Source organism: Camellia sinensis, chromosome 11, assembly GCF_055761805.1.
Source record: "Camellia sinensis isolate YWXY chromosome 11, ASM5576180v1, whole genome shotgun sequence".
NCBI classification, from domain to species: Eukaryota; Viridiplantae; Streptophyta; class Magnoliopsida; order Ericales; family Theaceae; genus Camellia; species Camellia sinensis.
The window spans coordinates 138,006,757-138,013,319 of record NC_138971.1 but is presented as its reverse complement, the minus strand read 5'-3'; the positions used below and the strand labels follow the sequence as shown (position 1 = coordinate 138,013,319).

Sequence of the window (6,563 nt, the reverse complement as noted above, 5' to 3'; positions counted from 1 at the left end):
CACCGCACCAGTTATCTCTCTTGTGGACTCGTTGAGGTCGGGAAAGAGAGTAAGCAGAGGGCGGGACGAAGAGGCCATTTTCTGGGCAACAGAGTGTTACAGAATATCTCTCGCAACAGAGTGTTACAGACTCTCTCTCTCAGCACAACGAAGAGTTTTTCAGAGGATTTCGCAGGTTTTTTTTGCCTCTGCCTCGGCCTCAGCCTCTGTCTTGGTTAAATAGCCGAGGTAGCCACGCGCATCGCGCGCCTCTTGACGTCAGACAAACGGGCACGCCAGCCAAGGCACTCACGTGTCTCGCCATCATATCTGGTACGCCTTTTGATGCATCGGGCACGCCTTTTGATGGCACGCCTTTTGAAAGATTAGGCACACCTTTTGAGGGCACGACTTTTGAGGGCTCGATATCTACATCCATGTATATTTTTTGGGCAGCCTATATACACACTCATACAGTGTCTTCTACACCGGTCAGCTTTATCAATCCCTTTGTTTCAACCTCAAATAGGTTTCTATCTTCACACCTATTTGAGTTTGAGGGGGGGTTATACACAGTATCATGTATAAGTCGCTCATGGCGCACTCCCTAAGTCGCCCCCTTGGTGCACCACCACAACCTTCTACAACGGTCTGACACGACCACACAGTGTTTGCTCAGCTTCTACATCGGTCCGACATGACCCCGTAAACTGTCTTCTACAACGGTCCGACATGACCCCGTAAACTGTCCTGCTACCTCGGTCCGACATGACCCCGTAAACTGTCCCGACATTGATTCCGGTCAGCTGCTACAACGGTCCGACATGACCCCATAAACTGTCGTCTACAACGGTCTGACACGACCACACAGTATCTGCTACAACGGTCCGACATGACCCCGTAAACTGTCTTCTACAACGGTCCGACATGACCCCGTAAACTGTCTTCTACATCGGTCTGACACGACCACACAGTGTCTGCTACATCGGTCCGGCATGACCTCGTAAACTGTCCTGCTACATCGGTCCGGCATGACCTCGTAAACTGTCCTTCTACACCGGTCCGACATGACCCCATAAAGTGTCTCCTACAACAGTCTGACACGACCATACCGTGTCTCCTATCCATTTTTTATTTATCAGTTTATTTTTCTGTTTTGTTACTCTCTCCAAACTCAAGTTGGTTAGTACCTATCCTCCTTGAGTTTGAGGGGGGCTGTTAATATATTTTATGTTAGTGCTTTAGGCTTTAGATTAGTGCCTTTACTTTCGGTTAGTGGATCCACTTTTGGCATGATGATGTTTGTAATTTTCTCTCCTATATAACCGAGAGTGTACCTCTTTATTCATATAACATTCAATACATAAATAAATCAATACATCAATTAATAATACATTAGTTTATTTACAGCTCTAATGCATAATGCTCTAACTAGCAATCACCCTATCTAGCTTGCTTGTTTCCCATCAAGTGATAGACACTCGGCCAGTCGTCTACTAACCAGTTCCGAACATGGAGTCCATGCCTAAACCATCCATGGAAAGTGATGATAAGCTACACATAGTTATGCTCCCATGGTTAGCCTTTGGTCACATGATTCCTTTCCTAGAGCTTTCGAAGCTCATAGCTCAAAAGGGTCACAAAGTATCCTTTGTATCCACTCCTAGAAACATCGACAGACTCCCAAAAATGCCTCCAAATCTGGCCCCTCTCATCAATCTAGTGACGCTTCAATTGCCTCAGGTCGAAAAACTCCCCAAAAACGCTGAGTCCACCACCGATCTTCCCTATGACAAGGTCAAGTATCTGAAGATGGCCTACGATCAACTCCAACAACCCATGACTCAGCTTCTAGCAGATATGGCTCCCGATTGGGTGATTTACGATTTCGCACCTTATTGGCTAGGCCCTGTTGCTGCCAAACTTGGCATTTCTAGAGTCTGCTTCAGCATCTTCATTGCCGCTTCGTTGTGCTTTGCTGGTCCCATACCAGTCTTGAAGGGCGAAGATGATCGTACAACGCCCGAGGACTTCACTGTTACACCCAAATGGATCCCCTTTAAATCTAACATCGCATGCTTTCGGCTCTTTGAGGTTAAGCGTATCTTTGACGACGTAGCCAGTGTCGATGAGGAAAACATTCCCGGTACATATCGGTTTGGAGCAGGCATCGAAGCTTGTGACGTGTTGGCTGTGAGAAGCTCTTATGAGTTCGAACCCGAATGGTTAAAACTTCTTCAACAGATTCACCAGAAGCCGATTATACCTATCGGTCTACTTCCCACCACGGCGTATGATAGTAGTGACAACGGGGAAGCTTGGACGGAGATTAAAGAGTGGCTTGACAAGCAATCTAAGAGGTCGGTTGTCTACGTCGCATTCGGGAGCGAAGCAAAGCCAAATCAAGCCGAACTCACTGAGATAGCTCTCGGGTTAGAGCTATCTGAGTTACCATTTTTTTGGGTTCTGAGGAATCGGCGTGGTGTGGCTGATACTGAGGTGATCGAGTTACCAAACGGGTTTGAGGAGAGAACTAAGGAACGCGGTGTAGTTTGCACCAGTTGGGCACCTCAACTCAAGATACTGAGTCATGACTCGGTGGGTGGGTTCTTGTCTCACGCTGGGTTGAGTTCAGTTGTTGAGGCTATACAGTTCAAGAAGCCACTCATTTTGTTGTCTTCCCTGGCGGACACAGGGTTGATCGCTAGGCTTTTGGAAGAGAAGAGAATGGCATACTTGATACCGAGAGAGGAGCAAGACGGGTCGTTCACGAGAGACTCGGTGGCCGACTCTCTGAGACTAGTGATAGTTGAGGATGAAGGCAGGATTTACACGGAGAAGGTTAAAGAGATGAGTGGGTTGCTTGTTGACGATGCTGTACAAGATAAGTACGTTAATAATTTTTTGGATTATCTCAAAAAGCATAAACAGTGAGCTTAATAAGAAGAAAAATGAAGCTAAGATTGGTGCCCAGAAACATGTTAGAAGTGAATAGGCAATCAAAAAATTATTTTCAAAGTTATTTCGAAATTTATTTGTGTAAACTATGTTTTGCTTTGTGGCTGCTTCTTCAATATGAGTCCGGGTTTGTATTGCTTTTGCTATCTGTAATGTTTTGCTTTCTAATTTGTATTTGTTGAGAATAATATAAATAAAGACAAATTACATCATTTTAGTTATTGTTATTTTAGTCACTCCAATTAATTAATAGACTCAATTTAGTTCTGAATTTTTTATTTTAACTCAAATTGGTTCAATTAATTTTAGTTCTTTTATTTTTATTATTATAAAAATAAAAAACTTTATTGACCAAAGAAACAAAGTACAAGGATGACTTACATCAATAAAAGAGAAAAATACACTGAGTATCATAGCTAAACTCTATAATTCTAAGTAAGTTGATACTAAAAAACAAGTACAATCATATGATAGCACCTAATCCAAAGATTGGTGAGAGACCAATCAAGCAACAACCAAAGAAACAAAAACAATACAACAGTAACAAGACTGATTAAGCCCCAAAAGCTAGACAAACCAGGTCCCCTACAGTAGCAACAACCTTGAAGGATGGTATGCTCACTTGGCTACACACACTACTGTTTCAGATTTCAGACTATATCATGCACTAAGTACGTTCAAATGTGCACAGGAGTGATGCATATTATGCTTTGAGGAGCAATATTATAAACTTATCAATTCAATGACTATAATTTAGTGAGCATCTTCTGTCAAAAGCCCTAGCATCGGGATGGAAATGGATAATCTATCTTGTGGGTATCTATGGAGACCCAATCTAAATATATGGGTTTTCCTCTTCTTTTTTTTTTTTTCCCTTATCCATTGGGTAGAGTAAGTGATATTCTTTAAATATCCACGGAGATGGGTCGGGGATGGGTCGAGGATGGGTACCCACTACTTTCCTCATATGTTTTTTTTTTATTATTATTATTTATTTATTTATTTATTTATTTTTTAAGATTCACAATCAAAGCTAAATATACATTCAATTTTTTTCTTTTATTTATTTATTTATTTTTTCAGGTTCAAAACCATTTTTTTTTTAATTTTAAGATTCACAGCCATTTTTATTTTTTTTAATTTTTAAGATTCACAACCAAAGTTAAATATAAATTCAATCTTTTTTCTTTTGTTTTTTTTTTTTTAAGGTTCGCAACCATTTTTTTTTTTTTAGATTCATAACCAAAACTAAATATACATTCAATCTTATTTTATTTTATTTGGCTCAACAACAAAATCAAATACTCATTAATTAACATTGTCACATTATTCTTGTCAAATTTTATGCACATCTAGAATTTTTTAATTTATTTAGAAAACTTCTATTCCTACAAAAAAATTCCATCTTCTTTTTTAATTTTATGTATCTCCTTCTCCTCTCTATTAATTGATCTTCGATAATTTGAAGGTGAATTATTGCTCTCGTTTCCATCATCATCTTCTTCTTCTTCTTCTTTTTCTTTTTTAAAAATTTTTATTTGCATTTATAGAATGAATTTTCTTGTTTTAATATCTCCTGCAATTGTTTTATTGGATTTCTCTTTGATTTATGGTAGCCTTAGATTGAATTTCTCAATTTTCATCCTAACTAGCGATCACCTTAATTAAAATTTTATACATTTTTGTCTTCAATTTTCATGTTTTGGTTATGATTAATTGCTTGTTTTTGATCGATAGTCACAATCTTGTCACCGCTAGATTGTCGTCATCGCAAATCGCCATTGCCGTAGTGAGAGGATGAGAGAGAGTGAGAATTCGAACTCTATTGTCAACAGAGTAGTGAAAACATGTGGAGAAATTATTTTTCGATGTACCAAAAAAAAATGGAGAAATTAGTGAGTACCCATCCCCGGTTGAGATTTAAAGAACATTACTTACCCTACCCGACAAACAAGAAAAAAGAGGAAACCCAAGTATTTGGATTGGGCCTCCATGGATACCCACATGGTAGGTTATCCATTGTCATCCCTACTTTATTGACAATTAGAGTTCTAATTCTCACTCTCTCTCATCCTCTCACTACAACAACGGTGATTTGCGATGACGACAATCTAGCGGTGACAAGATTGTGACTGTCGATCAAAAACGTGCAATTAATCATAACCAAAACATGAAAATTGAAAACAAAATTGTACAAAATTTCAATTAAGGTGATCGCTAGTTAAGATAAAAATTAAAAATTTCAATCTAAGATTACCATCAAATCAGAAAGAAATCCAATAAAAAAATTGCAAGAGATATTGAAATAAGAAAATTCATTCTATAAATGCAAATAATTTTCTTTTTTTAAAAAAGAAGAAGAAGAAGAAGAAGAAGAAGAAGAAGAAGATGGAAATGAGAGGAATAACTCATCTTCAGATTATCGAAGATCAATTATTAGAGAGGAGAAGGAGATATATAAAATTAAAAAAATAAAATAAAAAAGAAGAAGGAATTTTTTTTGTAGGAATAGAATTTTTCTAAATAAATTTAAAAAATTCTAGATATACATAAAATTTGACAATAATAATGTGACAATGTTAATTAATGTGTATTTGATTTTATTGTTGAGCCAAATAAAATAAAATAAGATTGAATGTATATTTAGCTTTGGTTGTGAATCTTAAAAAAAAAATTAAAAAAAATAAAAAATTGAATGTATATTTCGCTTTGGTTAAGATTGAATTTTTTGAAATAAATTTTAAAAATTCTAGATATACATAAAATTTGACAAGAATAATGTGACAATGTTAATTATGTGTATTTGATTTTGTTGTTGATATGTTATTTTACTAGTTTTGCCTTGCCTTGTTTAGGCTGAGTATTGCTTGCATGATTTTATTCTTTGCTTGGCGTGTAGCCGAGGTCATCTTGAGATTTGATCCACTCTGAGCCTTTGTACTTTGAATGTTGTGGAACCGCTTGGTCAATACCATCTTCACCTCGGGCATGTTGCCGAGATGTGTTGCACATTAGTGAACCTTGTCCGCAGGCAGGTATGGCCTAGGCCGAGATGTGGCACACCCCGGCCAAGGTGTGGCACAGCTTAGTCAAGTGTCGTCCTCCCTAGCCGATGTCTTTGTTAACCTGTTGCCGGATCCTTGATTTGAGCCGATGTCATTACTCGCCGATGTGTCTTACCCAGCTTGCTGCGTACGCCTTGTCAGAGACTTGTCTTATCTATCAATCACCTTTTTGAGTTGAGCCAACCCGATAGCGCCACGTGTCCGAGCTGATTGTTAAGACAGCCGGCAGACCTAGAGACAAATCATTTTTGTCTCAAATCTTTGCCTTTAGAGAGAGAAGCTCTAGAGAGAAGGAGGAGAAGTTCTTGAGTGAGAATAGACCTTCCAAGCTTGATCTTCGAAGATTGAACCGTTGGATTTGAGCCTTGAGGTAAGAATCATGATCTACTTTGATTGTTGTTATTGATCATCTAGCTGCATTGCATGATCGGATCTGTTTTGCATGTCATGCATCGATTTGAAGTTGGTTTCGGAAGAAAAAGATAGTGTTCATGTGTTTTGAAGAAAAGTCTCGTTTTGATCCAAAAGTTGGAACCGAAACCATGTTTTTTTTTGTGTTTG

At 38.4% G+C, this 6,563-nt stretch overlaps 1 pseudogene across 1 annotated transcript; it reads left to right on the top strand.

Annotated features, from left to right (window-relative positions):
- Positions 1–354: 354 nt before the first annotated feature.
- Positions 355–3,149, top strand: LOC145802809 (UDP-glycosyltransferase 91A1 pseudogene; annotated as a pseudogene). The gene has a single exon (XR_014344633.1). The product of XR_014344633.1 is annotated as a UDP-glycosyltransferase 91A1 pseudogene (transcript).
- Positions 3,150–6,563: the final 3,414 nt, after the last annotated feature.